The sequence below is a fragment of the Bemisia tabaci genome, chromosome 6, assembly GCF_918797505.1.
Source record: "Bemisia tabaci chromosome 6, PGI_BMITA_v3".
Taxonomy (NCBI): domain Eukaryota; kingdom Metazoa; phylum Arthropoda; class Insecta; order Hemiptera; family Aleyrodidae; genus Bemisia; species Bemisia tabaci.
In genome coordinates, this window is record NC_092798.1 from 40,059,212 (window position 1) to 40,073,691 (window position 14,480).

The 14,480-nt window shown below is 41.5% G+C and overlaps 1 protein-coding gene across 4 annotated transcripts in view; it reads right to left on the reverse strand.

Annotated features, from left to right (window-relative positions):
* The window catches only part of RapGAP1 (Rap GTPase activating protein 1), a 711,927-nt gene that overhangs the window by 25,490 nt on the left and 671,957 nt on the right, over positions 1-14,480 (reverse strand). The gene's annotated exons all lie outside the window — the stretch shown is intronic.

Genomic DNA, 14,480 nt, shown 5'->3' on the forward strand with positions numbered 1-14,480 from the left:
AGTGAGAAAAGAAACGAACAGCAGCATTTTGATCAGCCTAAAAGGCCACGTCAAAATCTAGCTAGGAATGATAAACTTACGACGCGAGTCAAATTTACTTCAACTAAGATAATGCAACGACGTCTGCAGAGACAGATCTGAAGAAAGAAGGTAAAAATAAGTTTAGATGCCTGATATTTAACTAAAACTATGGCGTCAAACATAGCTGGATTCTTTCCGGGCGATGGAAGAAAAATGACTAGGCGATGAACCTTTATCTAGGACCAAGTCCAGCGACAAATCTCTTAGAAAATAAGTACTCATTAAGGTTGCTGGGCATGTGACCTGACATCGAGGTCTAACTACTATAATTGAGGTTCCGGTATTCATATCTCCGCGTCCTAATTTCAAGAATCGGTGCGCCGAAACGGTGAAATCTACAAACGGTAACGGAAAAAATTCGGGGACATGTTTGGCGTGTTCGAACGGCCGAAAAAAGTGTCGCATCATTTTTTAGAGCGAGTCGGAGTTGAATCGTGACAGTCGTTAGCATGATGTCATTAGCGCTGAGCTTCGGTAATATTTGTACACTTTGATTATGAATCCGACCAAAGGGGGACAAAAAGAGACGTCGTCGCATAAACTGTGTCACTTTGAAAGTCGTGCCGCGCGGATGGCCACGCGAATCCCGATTTTTCGGAAGCTGCGACGCCAAAATTATTCTTAATTTGATAAATATACTGAGAACTCACGCTGCAAACCATTAACACAGCCGTAACACACGCACTGGGGGAAAAACACATTGTATCTAGAGTCGAGACTCTTAAAAACATCGACAAGAAAAAGTACTCTTGATTCAATCAGAATCTAGCTTAAATCAAGAACCAAGCCTCTTAATTTAAGCGGATTTCTTTTTGATTCAAGCAAAAATCCGATTGAATCAAGGGTATTTTTTCTTGTCAATGTTTTCAAGAGTCTGGACTCTAGATTCAATGTGTTTTTTTTTTTTCCAGTGTGCCTTCACGAGGGCAGGGTACTGGGTACCCATGTATAAATTTTGCATAAAATATCGGAAGGAGGAATCACAAATCTCGCTTTTTAACGTCATTGAGACGTCAATTTACCGTCTCTCATTGCCGGGAGAAAATGAGGAAGTTGCGGATCACGGCAACTTTGTGATGCGCTCGATACCCTCTTGATGAATTCGAACAAAATTAGCCTCCACTTCAAAAACAGCGTTTTTTTTTGAGAGAGCTAAGAACTTAAGGTGCCATTTTCTCCGCCTCACGATTCTATACAAGCTATACAAACAGCACGTAAATTCGTCATTCGTAACTTTCACGGTTCGAAGCGAAAATTCAATCACACGCTGGGGTATTTCACAACGCCCCCTTCCCTCAACATTCACAGCGACCTCGGTTACATAAACTTATTAATCCGAAATTGGTTAGGATAAAAAGTACGGATCTATGACTCTGAGTGGTGCACCGGGTTCGGGTTTCGGTAGCTGCGGTCACTCGAAATCTGGACGGTCGATTTGTAAAAGCACGTGCTATTCGTGGGATCAGTGTGGCGTTGAAGTCTGTTTTGGGGGGAGCCACTCGGTTCGGGTGCACGCGGTAACCGACGCTTGCAGTGACCTCTACCGGTAGGCGATAGCACGCGAGGACTTTCACAACACAACGCAACGGTGCGTGAATAATGACAGGACATTAGTTCCTAGGGCATGTCAGAGGTGACCGGCCGAATTCGGGTGCGTGCTGATTAGTGTCGTGCATCCAGATCATTGAAATTGAAAGACTAAGTTATTGACAAAGAAGACATAGGGAGTATTGAGCGATCCTATTGGTAATTGAAATGGGTGGTTCCTATAATAGACTGAGGGAGAAAATGATGGACTAACTATAGGGTCTCTCGTGGGTTGCCGTTCGTTAGTCTATCACCTACCTCCTATGTCCATTGCAGCCACACGCGTCCACCAATAGGATCCCTCCATATCCACTTTGTCTTATTTGTCTATAGCTTTATCTATCAATTTCAATAATCGGCCCGCAGTTCGGGACGTCTTGTAAGTAAACTACAATATGGCTTTTTTCCAGATTAAATACAGACATATATTGAGCATTACGCGCAACTAATGTTTTCTGATTATGAACAAACTTTTTCCCGGAAACAAACCGAGGTGTAAAAAACAAGATAGATACAACTCACGACATGTCTCAGCGAATAGATTCATGACTAAATTTCGTTCTTACCTGCAACAGAAAGAAAACAGTATTTAATTAATGATGACTCAAAAATCAAGGGTGAAATACATTATTACAGAACCTTTCTTGAGAGATACTGCTTATTATAGTTCAAATTATAAAAAACCAAACGCCGGATTCATGAGAGGGAAGACGGAAAGGAAAATATCATAATTGGATTACATTTTGCAATAAGGAATATGTGGCTCTTCCATATAAGCGCCTTACTGCATAGGAAAATCGATATCATACATGCTGTTTCTAAAATGAGCTAGAAACAGTGGTTCCTTATTGCAAAATGTGGTCCAAGTATGAGTGAAATCGAATAAATACGCCTCTATTTTGTTCCTGCTGATAAAACAAGGATTTTGGAGATGCCTGGACAAATTGGGCCTACTAATGTAATTTTTTTTAGGCAGACAAGAATAAATGTCCGTTTCAAAAGTTTGCGCAAAGTGTGTAGTTGTGAAGGCGGATGCCTTCTTCCTCTGAGAAGAGAAGAATGCGCCTCGAAAGTATACATCCCGTCATGCTGCTGATATCTGCGACACATCCTGTGGACTCGACTAGAGCGTATTCGCAAACATAAGATTCACCGAACTACAAACAAACGAAAAAGAAAGAAACCCCGTTAATCATGGACTTCGAAAATCTGAGTTCGGGCATAAAAAGTAAGTTATAACGGTCGTAGAGTTATGGAGAGGATAATGGCGCTAATCGGCTTAAAAAATACACCGCACCCTCTATCTGCAGTTCCACGTTCCTTGGTCGACTATGAAAAGATCCCGTTTAAACCGAACCGTTGTACCTTCATCAAATAGTTATTACCTATATGACTTGATTGTGTTTGACAGTCTGCATACGGCACCGAGTTAGAAGTGCTGTCGTGGAGCCGAAGAGCGTACTATAAGATTGTAGTTCGAGATATGACAAAAAAGAGTAGACACGTTATATGATTTCAGGAAAGTAGTAAACGTGTTGTTTCTGAAAGTAGTGAGAATGGATTTTTAAAGATTTTCAAACCTCTACTTTTCTACTTTAGCGTTTAAGTCTCTCCCAATGCGCATGGATGAGACTTATGAAACGGCGAGGGATTCGGAAATTCTTTTTTAGACAAATTTATAATACATTGATTGAAAATGAAAATGTACAACTTTTCTATCTCGGCGTTTAAGTCTCTGCAGAGGCGCAAGGAATATAGAGGACAAGAAGACTAACTACAGTTCATGAATTTGAGCCTTGATTAAATCGAACGATTAATTCTGGAAGTATAATCAAGAATGGATCATTAACAATTTTGAAGTCTCTACTTTTCTACTTCAGCATTTAAGTCTCTTTCAATACGCATGGATGGGACGTATAAAATAGTAAGGGATTCGGAAATCCTTTTGCAGAAGAATTTAGTAAATCCATTGAAAATAAAAAATTCACATCTCTACTTTTCTACTTCAGCGTTTAATTCTCTGCAGAATCGCAAGAAATACACAAGGCAAAACGACTGGTGACAGTTCATTTGGATTTGGGCCTTGATTAAATGGTCAAACCACGAGTAAATTGAGAGACTGATCAACCAAAATTACACTTCTACTGGCTGATTATTAAAATTGATGGACAAAGAATAGACGAAGAAGACAAAGAGAAAATGGAGGGATCCTATACCAGATCGAAACGGAAAATGATAGACGAAGTTTTATGCGTTGCCGTTAGTTGCTTTTTGTCTTCTTTATCTATCGCTTTGTCTATCAATCTCAATAATCAACCTGGGGGCCACCGGATTTGACAAGACTCAGCCAAACTACATCAGTCATTGCCTAATTTCCTTATAAATGAGAGAAAAAATGGAACAAGGAAAGAAATTAGGCAACGCGAAATGTAGTTTGGCTGAAAACGGTGAAATGGTCATCCGTAAATACCTCGACCATTTAGAGGGCATTGATGATAGAATAATACACATGGAAAAACGGTTCTACACGTTAGACGACGATTAGAAAAAATCAACACATTACTCCACGGATAATAGCAGTTTGGTAACGTTAAAAACAAAGTTGTCAGATTATGCGATAAAATGTGGTTATATTACATGGACCGAAATGGAAAAATGCTGATTTTTCAGCAATATCTGGCAACAATGGTTGAAAAGGCAACGAAGGCGAGGGCTTGAACTTGACACCCACGGGCCGTTGCACACGGGCGGGGAACCGGTGAGTCGCGACAAGTCACCACTCACCGGAGATCCACCGAATCCGATGGCCGAGAGAGGAAAGGGACGCGGAGGAGGGGGGGGGGGGGCACGGGAGATTATTTGTAATGACGATTAACGGAGCGGCGCGGGCCGTGTTTTCGCGACCATTAGCGAGCCATTAGCGCGAACAGGAGTCGGCTGATGGATGGTGGCAGTCGGGGTTGATGGAGGTACGAACAGCGACCCGAGCGGTGATCTAGAAAACACGCGTTCGGCGCGGAAAAGCACTATACCGTCGATGTGAGTTTTTAAAAATCCCTTTCTTTCACTTTGACCGACTATAGGAACCTCAGCTAGCGTTCATTGAAATTAGTCCTAGCATCTTTCTCAGCTTTTTTATAAAATTGATATTCGTTGAGTTTTTTCTTCTTCTTTTTTCTCACCAAAAACGGAAGAGCGAGGATTGCGTACCTCTGTAAGCATTTTGATCAATTTTGATCAATTTTAAAGCATTCTGGGAGATTCTTTGTCCCAATTTCATCTCCCAAATTGTATCTCTTGTGGTAAACTTTTGCTTCAGGGGTTATGCCGAAATGAAGCTTCCGACAGGAAACTCAAACTACTTTAGGCGTGTAAGACCTCAAACGGTAGATATGCACGTTGATTTTAGGTGGTGACAAATTCTAAAATATTGAATGGTCACAAGTTTAGAAAGTTTCGAGTTTTAAATTATTTTTAATTTTTTTCACGGCTCTTCTGAATTTCAGTCGGACTGTATTAAAATAAGAGGATCGCATGATTTTGAATAATTCTGATGTCACTGGATAAAATTAAATTGCGATGTATATTCTCAGACCCGTAACTTAAACACGGAGGGCAAAAAATCGAAAGTTACAAAATCCTTCCGTGACTTCCGTGAGACAATTCACCCACTGACATTTGATATGCTTGTGAACTGGTCGGATTTGGAATCAGGGTATTGAGCATCAAAACAAGTCAGGATTCATTTCTACCCACGCCCAGAGTTGGAAAGAAATAACGAAAAAAGAGGGGGAATGAGAAAAGACAAAAAATACCGTCACGCCAGGTCAAATAAAACGTTGACGTGTCAGGAAACTCGAGCGGTCCTGCAGTATCTAATTACCGGGGCAGAGGACAAACCGAGGTTGGCGCGTAATTTTTTCGGCTGATGACAAATTACTGTCGCACTAATTATCAAAAAATTGATCAGTTGTTGTGACCACGACAGAGCCGAGACGACAAAATATTTGACAGGTTAATTCATTTTTCTCCTCCTTCTTTCAGTCGCAACGATCAATTACACCTACATTCTGCGATGCCTGGTGAGTATACAGAGAAAGACGGAATCAGAAACAACGCATTCATATTGACAAATATGCATGCGTTACGCTCCGAATATTTTTACTCAGTAAGGGAAGATTTGCAAGCTGAAATACTCAAACGTGCTAATGTTCTGGTATTACTGTAAGCTTACATTAAAAAACATAATTGAAAATAAGAAAGAACGGAAGTAACTACTGATGATCAAATGCAAGAAAAGAAGCTAACGTTTACAAGGTGAAAAACCACTTAATCAGTCAAAATTCACATAGTAAAATAACAACTTAATTTAGGGAAAAGGCTGCAAAAAAACCAGGCTGTTTCTTTGCAGCCTTTTCCCCAAATAAGTTGTTATTTTATAATTTTCACAGGATGATATATTTTTAGGAAATAAGTAGAAAAAAATTGTATATATTGAAGTTCATAAAAACCAGATGCGAACCTAGTTGCGCTGTACATCGTCCTGTTTTGAAATGTCCGACTACTATGAGTCAACCGTTATTCACACCGTTCTGACCATTGAAGTCTTCAAAAAGATCCAAAGGCAACATTCAATAGTGACGTTACTATAAAAATACAATGGATGTGACTTTTATTACCCTGATTATTAAGACGTCCAAACGCGCCTGGGTGGCACGGAGCAGTACTAGAAAATGACCTCACCGTTGCCAAACCGCAGTACAATTCTCCCGCACCCTCCATAAACACCAACGAGAAACAGACGAAATTACGACAAAATTCGGCAATGTCGCTTGGACACCTCTCCCCTAGACTGGACCATCGTCACAGCATCTCCCTAAAAGCCTGCCTAAGACGCTCGGCTTGGGGAATGACCGTCATTTACATACATATTGTAAAATCTACGCTCCAGTCTATTTTCATTCAAATAGTCGCACTTTGGCGTTGTTTATTTTAGATCTAGGCCTCGGAAAATATTCAAAAACGGGCCCGTGGATGATATTAACTGCCCTAGACGAAATATGGTAATTCCCGAGGATAAAGAAAGAGATGACCACGGGACTCCGGGATTACAACGCTTGAGCCAGGAAGAGGGGAGAAATCCTGGCATGACCTACCGGCTCCCCTCCATTTGTTCTTGGGTTCCTATTCTCAAAGAAGGACTCGATAGTCGATTCTTGGTGGAAGTATGCTGCTTGAGAATGTTCGATGGGTGATTTCGGGACTTAGCGAGATAAGTATACGAATTAAGAAATGAAGCGGACTTTGAGGAATGCGAATAGGGATTTTTTGACAGCTATTACGTTCGGAATAGGTGGGGTCCGTTCCCGAGGCATAGAACACCCAGGACTAGGCCCGATAATTGAATGACCCGCCGAGCTGGAGCGTTGCGGAGCCGCGGCGATACCGAAATTTAAAACGACGTTGGTTTTTGACAGTTTTGATTTAAGCGGACTTTCATTCCGGATACCTTGCGGTCACACGAGTGAAGCGCACAGTGAACTCGGGTTCGAGCTTCAAAGCTGTTGAATTCATGCGTGCAATCGAGAGGTCAACGATTTATGTATTGAAGAGTTTAAAAATTAGGTGTAAATTTGAAAATTTAGAATCTGTGCCCGGCTCAAAATAATATTAAATTAATGATAGGAACTATAATCGTGTACAGTGTTACTAATTCGGGTACAAATTTACTAATTGCATTTGTTACAAAGATTTTCAGGGTCCTTAAATTTAAGACATCCTTTCCGAGCATTAGGAACGTCAGCTAAAGTCAGCTTTCACAATTTTTAATCGGTTTTCAACCCTAACGATAAAATAACCCCCCCCCCCAAACACACAAAAAAAGGATACGTTTTACAGACGATTTTCCTTTGGCAGGGCTTCAAATCATTTAAACTGATGTACGCCAGGTTGGGAAATTGGATTTTCGAACAAGTTCTAGTTTGACGAGATTATTCGGCAAATCACTGATCAACGGTACGCAAATATTAGTGATGCTACCCATAAGAGAATGTTAAATCGTCGTGTTGAGACTTGAGAGAGAAAAAATAAACCAGCTCCTATTCAATGAGTGCAACTGTTCTATTAAGGAGAATTATCATTGCATTAACAATTATAGATATTTCAATCTCTGAAATCGGCTTTAACGTTATTATCGCTGACAACGCTTTGACCAACCGATCATCAGCGAGTCCATCCACCATCGAACCAAATTCGGTCCACTGTGAACCAGGTGGGTGCGGGCCTCGAGCTGGGCCTAAAATTCACTCCCGCGAGGAAAGGACTCGAACCGCAGTGCACTCGGATTCCGATGCGGGACTCCCATCGACCGGCAATGTGCAGGGCCGAGCTTAAAGTTCGTTAGATTAGAGCGCCGTTTTAATGGGAGCTTAATTAAATTTATCGCTCGCAGACATGCGAGCGAACCAAGCGGGCCTTAACCTTGAGCCCGATTCGGCCATGCTGGGCAAAAACCGCGTTTTGAATTGGGCGGCCGTGGCCCTTTCTCGCTCTACGCGCCGCCGTGAGAACCACAAATCAGGCGGGGTTGGTGGGTGGAGAGCCGAAAAGTCTATAAATTATGGGGAACAAGCGAAAGAGAACGCGACGTATGGGAAAGAGGAGTGCGATTTACAGGCGCAACAAAAGTAGATGTCCGCCGGAATAGGGTCAATGTTTCCACTAATCACGAGGGACGAGACGAGATAGGTGTGTATTGACGAAACTGCGTGCAAGAGGTTCGGGAATTAGGGGTGACGTCATTCCATTATCACAATTTTCAAGATCATTTGAATTTTTTTTTACCAAGAGTCGTTTTGGTATTGTCGAAAAACTGGTGTGCGATGCGATGTGGAGGCCCTCGGACACAACACTAAAAAGAATTTGAAAAATTGTCTGAACAACACAAAAACATTGGCTTTTCTCATTTGTACTTTTTGAAGAGAACAATAATTGGAATGGACATGTTTTGATAAAGAGGGTTGACGAGTTATTAAAATTTGACGAAATTTACGCTTCAAATATTACGTTCAATTCTAGACTGCTAAATGCTCATTAGCTCTCTTCTCGTAGACAAAGAACGGAAACTTCATGGCAAGAATGCAACATTGACTCCGTAGTTTAAATTTTTACAAGAATACGATATGACTTTCCGTTTTCTGTCCAAAGTTGAGCTGACCTCGTTAGGTAACCAGAAGAAATGAAAGCAGAGCTAGTTTTAATCAGGAATGCTCAAACAATTCTCCAGTAAAAATACAAATAATGATTACAAGTTCTTTAGTTACGTTCTCTAACTCACTGTCATATTTACAAGTTCCTTTAACGTCATCTAGTAAGAAAATGTCAAACCTAGAAAGCAAGAAATAGTACTACGTCTATACCCCAGTTAGTGTGCAGGGAAACTTAATTACCCATTTTTGCCATTATACTACGATCTGATAAACTTGGTCATTTGGCATACTCATTAGTGCGATTTATTTTTACACATACGTCCAAGAACATAAATGCCGGACGTTCAGCGCTGAACACCCTACTGCAGCCAATAAACAACTCATAAACACGAAGCCGCACTCGCAACCCACGCGACACACTGAATGGAATCGATATTTCCTCCTCTTGAGGTGCAATAAGGTCCTGAAACAAGACCGGCGCTCGTAACTATCGCAGCAGCATTCCCGGCAAGAATCGAAGGTGCTATGTTATCGACCGATAAGTTTGGAGCGCACCTATTTTTTCTGAGGATGAAGTGCGTGTTGGAGCGGGTAAATCATCGATACATAAAAATCGGATCTAAGAGGACTGCCAGACCGGAGTGAGTCAGCTGCGGGAACGTGCAAAAACAACTCCGGTTTAACGGCCAATAAACACTTCGCGAATGCATTTTAAATGAGTGTCAGGGTCGGAAACCTTCCATTGTTCCTGCAGTTAAAAAACGCCTCCGCAGTGCTGTTACTGATTCTGGACCGAATGACACACGTAAATTCCAGCTTTGAGGGGGATTGTAGGGAGGAAATGTGAGTTTTATCGCCACACGACCTTGATTTCAAATTTACTGAGCGTCCGGTGATCGAAAGGTGAATTTCTAGCCTTCTTCTCCACTTCTTTTGAAATTGTATCATCGAACGATGTAAGTTAGAAACTTTGGTGTGTTTTCGGGGTATTCTCTAGTCCACTCTACAGAGGAATTTCTCTTTTTCTATGAGGAAAAAAATATTAAATATTTAATATAACATTAAAGTAAAAAATTGATTAGTGGCATAGGAAAATTGCAGTTTAATATTCTACTTTTTAATGATTTTTTTCAATTTTCAGGGATGAAAAACATTTCAAACCCAGACAATCATTTTTTTACCCAAGAGCTTTTCTTGAAAATTCAAAATTTTGTTAAGTCTAACTTGATCGGTAAGTAACAGGACTTGAGGTTATTTTCAAGAGCCTCATTACTTGGCAATGCAAGCTTAAATTGTACATTTCACACTTCAGTTTTCTTCCATATTTATTTCCTCGATGGAAACCCAAAATATTATTGTTATAGCTTGAAATTCTGGGAACATTTCCCAACTTTTCAAAAAAACCCAAAATTAATTTTAGTAGCGTTAGCCGGTTTTGCATTTGTAGACTAACCAATAACAGGACCACCTTTGAAGCGCTGAACGTAGAAAGTTATGCGTACGGTTTGATAATTGAATCTCCACGCCCAGGCGTGCCTACAACCAATATTAGACCTAGCGCGCATTATCTTCTCTTACCGTAACGTTACGTTTAAATACTACATTGAAAGTTCTCGCGGAGCTCATACGGGCTCAATTTCGAAAACCGAAGCCCACCCCGTCCGTTATTTGGCGCGGAAACCGCAAGCACGCATTACGCAACGACGTTAACCTCAGTTTACCGCTACCGCCGACGGGATAATCCTGTCTTTTCGGTCATTTTTGCTTCCTGTTATCATATCCCCGCGCTACAATAGAAAGCTCAAATCACTCTTTCGTACGGTTTCTCCGACACACTCAGTTCAACCTGCGGTCACCGGTTCCACCCCCCTCCCACTCCGCGATTTCTCACCTGGTTGGAGAAAGATACACGATACTCAATGCGCATGCGCTCAGGGATACGAACGCGCCGTAATGAGGTTGCCATGGTTACAAGAAAGTATGAGCCCGCGGGATCTAGAATTTCATGAACATTTTTCGTTTCGAATTAAACATGTTCGCTCCTTTATTGACTTAAGTCGTATTTTGTTCGCCGCAACAATTGTTTCCTGTTACCGATTTTGTGTTATTTGCGTCACTTTTTCACAACCAATGAGAGCAAAGCAGCTAGAAGTGAGGTTAGAAATCTTGTTAACAAAACACAACAGTTTCGTAACAAAGCTCTGAGGACGTTCCGATTGTTTCGAAACAATGTCGCAAAACGTTGCCAAATTGTGCAAAATAATGAAACTAATAAAAATAGGCCACGCCCCTTAACATAAATAACATTCGAACAAAATACGACTGTTACTAGTTGTTCCGAGTTGTTTCGTCGAACAAAATACGACTTTAGAATCAATGAAATTAGAGTTATAGGAAACTGAGATTTAAATTAAACGACTCTCGGCTGAATTCCCGATTGAGTATAGCAATTACGATATCAAATTTCAATTAGCTTGGTAAAGTCGATTTTATTTGTTCCCTTTCTCCCCTCCCTCTTAAATGAAGTTACTAACACCCTTAGAGGTTTTCGGAGGAAACGTTTCACACCTTTTTTGAGGTTAAAGAACTCGAGCTTAAAAAACCAATCTGCGGTTGAAACACGATATTCATATTGGAATGTTGAATTTAAAGGCTCAAAAAATGCCGTTGACAATAAAATAATTTAGAGGAGGAAAAAGTAAGATTAAAAAATTGGGCTGAGAAGACTTGTGCGCTCTCCGCACAGGCTTTCAATGCTTTTCATTTTTACAAGTTGCTCTAGTTGTTCAATGTAGCGACCGGGCAGAAATACAGGTAAACGTTCAAAAACTGTTATTTTTAAAGAATACAACTACACAAACAGTGTTATCTAAGTTTCGATGGTTTCCTACCCCTTTAATCTATAACGCAATTGACAGGCACGCAATTGAAACTTAGCTTTCAATGGCAAATTATTTAATTATCTCGACTAAATGCCTTACTTAGCAAGCCTGCGACCTTCCGAGCGACACGTGCTATACCGGTTCTCGAGTTAGGCTACTCAATTAAGGAAGGGGATGCACGGGGCGTCTCCCGGTGCCTAAAGGGTTTCGAGGGCACCTGACCCCGGGGTTCCTTTCTTACCACCGGAAAGGCTCTCTCGAGCGAAAGGTGGCTAGTGCGACGTAATTCAATCCCGGTCTTAGCGGGAGCACATATTAGAATCGGTCGATGCCAACACCGAACAAGCTCATTGTGTGATGAGCCCTGAAATGAATGGATTCTTATGAGCCTCGCGGCTCATCAAAGAATTGAATTGTTCGTTTCAACTCGGACCTATTCATTTTTCTGGAAGCTTTGAAGGGAGGGTGGGTGAATGCATCGGGGGGGGGGGGTGGATGGAGGGGTAGGGGGGCGCCGAACATCTCCACTTCCGTTGCGGGATCACGCGCCGCTCGAGGATTTCCGGTTCCCAAGGTCCACATTCGCGGCACGGGCACGGGGCTACGGGAATAATGGACCCGGGAAAATTCCTCGGTAATTACGCTTTGTTGTTTTATCGCGATCCGGCCCGGGGCTTGGCATCCTGAGGGCGATGATAGCGCATTCTGGGACCGCGGGACGGAACTACATTCCGTTCGGCCACGCGAGGAGGACGCTTCGTGCCTCTTCTTGCGATTGTTGGTCGATGGGGTCAAAGTTGTTCTGGAGGTGGGTACGAACCCACCCTTCCTGGAAAATTTGCTCCGGTGAGTTTTCAGGGACTCGAGAAAACTGGGTCGAGCTTCGATGCATCGATGCAATTGCTTCAATGCAGTCTTGAGCATCGATGGCCCAAGTGTAAAAGCCACGTAACCCCGTTTGCGTTGCAGACTTCTTGTCAGATTTAATACTTGCATGCAACAATGCGATTATCTTTTTCCACCAAACTTGCACCATCTACCAATTTGAAAATTATCTTCAAAAAATGTGATTTTGAAAAGTATATCGATGGCGAAAGCACAAAACCACGTATGTCCATACCGAAGTTTCCAAATTTCCATCCACACTTTATGAGTTCAAAGATAAACAAGGCGACTTTATAGATTGAAAATATAGAATATTCTACTAACAGAGAAGAAAAATTGGGGCGGTTTTTAAAAAAGTTCGCTGACAATTTGTCCGAAGAAAAAATAAATTATGACAAAAAGTCTGCGACGTTACAAACGGAAATACGTGGTTTCACCTTTGTGCTAGTGCCGTATTATGTATCTCCAGAAAACAATGTCGGACACACCAAACAGTGCAGTGTATACGGCATCATCATCAATAACTTTTAAGAGCACCAAGAATGAACAAACAGAACATCGGGGAGAAGGAGAGGAAAGAGGAAAGGAAAACAGATTTTGGTGAAAACATGTGGTGAACAGTGTTTGGGCACTTCGAAGTCATTTTTAGTAAACGCGTAGGCGAGCAGAGGATAAGCAAACCGAGACGTGTTCCTTTGCAAACAAGAGATTTTCTGGTTCCTCGCTTCACGGGGGGCGGGGAGGGGGATGGTTCGGGCTCTTTATTTTTCCAGTTAGCGCCTCAGCGTGATGTTTTCTTTGCGTGTCACTGCTGTGGTAACATTGTGTCTTATTTTTAGCTTGGAAACCGGGTTCTCCTGGAATCTTCGACGCCAGTGGCGCCCACCAAATTTCAGCAAAAAATACGGTAAAATTATTATGAATAAGACCTTTATAATCATAATAACTTCGCAGTAATATTTGTTTGGAAGGAGGATTATTACCATCAGCATTAATCAACGACAATATGACTACAGACAAAAGGCATACTTCCTGAAATTGAGATATTCTGATTGTTTGCAGGACTGATAACTTTCCGAGCGTTTAATGATATCGCGCCTAGAGTTAATTGAGAGCAAAATCTCAACATGATGTAGGATGAGGTTGACAAATACGCATTTCTGATCGTTACATGTACATGTTCCTGGAAAAACGCAGCCATGATGTTTGACAGAGGCATTTGTTACTTTGTAAAAATGCAGAAAGAGAAAGGAGTTTTAATTTTAGCTTAGAAAATGTTTTGGCGGCAGAGAGAAGAAAAAGAAATAACAAGAATGATTCCCTAAAGTGTGATTTCGAAGTTATAGCTTTCAGAACGGACACGATTTCATAAAATTTTCGAAAATACACGCAAAATATCATAAAATTGACGTTATCGTATGATTCTTAGGTGGAAAATATACAAAATGAAATTAAAAAAGAAATGTTGAGTTTACTACATATTGCAACGCAGCAGAAAGTCAAACTACATTCACTCGCCTGAACTCGTCGGTGTATTTGAGTTTCAGCCCGACGAAAGAGCGTCGATAATGGAAGAAAAGGAAGAAGACAGTACAAAAGGTACAAGTGCATGCATCTCCCGCCGTGGCGAGGGGTGCGGCGGGGCCTAAGAAGGGGATGAAACAAAGAGACGCGAGAAATAAATCACTTTTCGAGTTTATTGGGCCTGATGCGCCCACGCTGTGTGTCAATAGATCTACGGAGCTAAGCTAATACGCTCGGTGAAGACCTGACTGTCTTCAGTGGGTAAATAATTTGTCTCGTTGTCGTCTGGCGACGTTGGTAGGAGGTCGATGAA